This window comes from Notothenia coriiceps, unplaced genomic scaffold (assembly GCF_000735185.1).
Source record: "Notothenia coriiceps isolate Sejong01 unplaced genomic scaffold, NC01 NC01_scaffold00033387, whole genome shotgun sequence".
Lineage (NCBI taxonomy): Eukaryota > Metazoa > Chordata > Actinopteri > Perciformes > Nototheniidae > Notothenia > Notothenia coriiceps.
The window spans coordinates 106,464-107,409 of NW_011366088.1; the positions used below are offsets into that span (position 1 = coordinate 106,464).

General features: G+C 38.7%; 1 long non-coding RNA gene across 1 annotated transcript; it reads left to right on the forward strand.

Annotated features, from left to right (window-relative positions):
* The first annotated feature begins 230 nt into the window (after window positions 1-230).
* LOC104961488 (uncharacterized) lies at window positions 231-871 on the forward strand. The gene is made up of 2 exons (XR_800104.1): window positions 231-272; window positions 739-871. It is a non-coding gene; the product is annotated as an uncharacterized lncRNA (long non-coding RNA).
* Window positions 872-946: the final 75 nt, after the last annotated feature.

Consider the following 946-nt stretch of genomic DNA (forward strand, 5'->3'; position numbering starts at 1 on the left):
AAGCCAATGTTTCATGTCATGGTCCGGACCCACCGATAGGCCCATCAAGTTCATCATTCACTGCACTCACTGTGATGAATATAAAATAAGACACGTTTACCCCAGCGCCATATAGACTGAGAGTTACGTCATCTCCGTTCAATCCAATGGACCACTTTTTTACAGCAATGGCGGATCGTGGAGCCTCTCAATCGTTCCCCGGAAGTTAGCGCCAAGGCTAGCAGAGCTGTAGAGTTGCAGCATAATAGACCTTTCGTGACGGACTTTTAAAGGTAAGAAGAATTTTAAAGATTTATATTGCGGATATTATCAGTACATCTGATTCAAATTAACATGTGTATTAAAGGATGTCAGTGGATTATCCCTAAATTAGTAGATTTAGGGAACGTTTACAGATAACAGATTAAGCTAGGATACCATACCATAGTACCATACACTATACCATAGTGGTTGAATACACAGTATTAGGAAACACTTTATACTTACTGGACATGTTATACTCATTACATACTGTATATAAAATATGACCAAGAATGTGATACAACTTTATAGAAATTCATATCACATCTGTTACTGATGCCATTTGTCATACTTTGTTAAACTCACAAATAATAAAGTTCCATAACTTCAGTTGGGAACAAAGACCACACCTTATCTCCCCAAGGCAATTTCCCATCCAATAGGTGTGCTATATAGGTGTGTATAACCCTTTCTCCTGTCTGTTACTCCCTCTTTCAGCACAAGAACCAGAGGGGGATTCAATGGAGCCTGAATACCTGCACTGAGACCCTCACCCTGCACCCTGAGTCTCAACTCTGTGTTTTTCAAGCCTTTCCCTGTTTTTTTGTATTAAACAAAACATTAAGCTTTCCCAATGGTGTGGTTTTCGTTTTGTGAAAAAGTGCAAATGCAGTGTTTGTATATAATAACCTCACATATTTTTTTG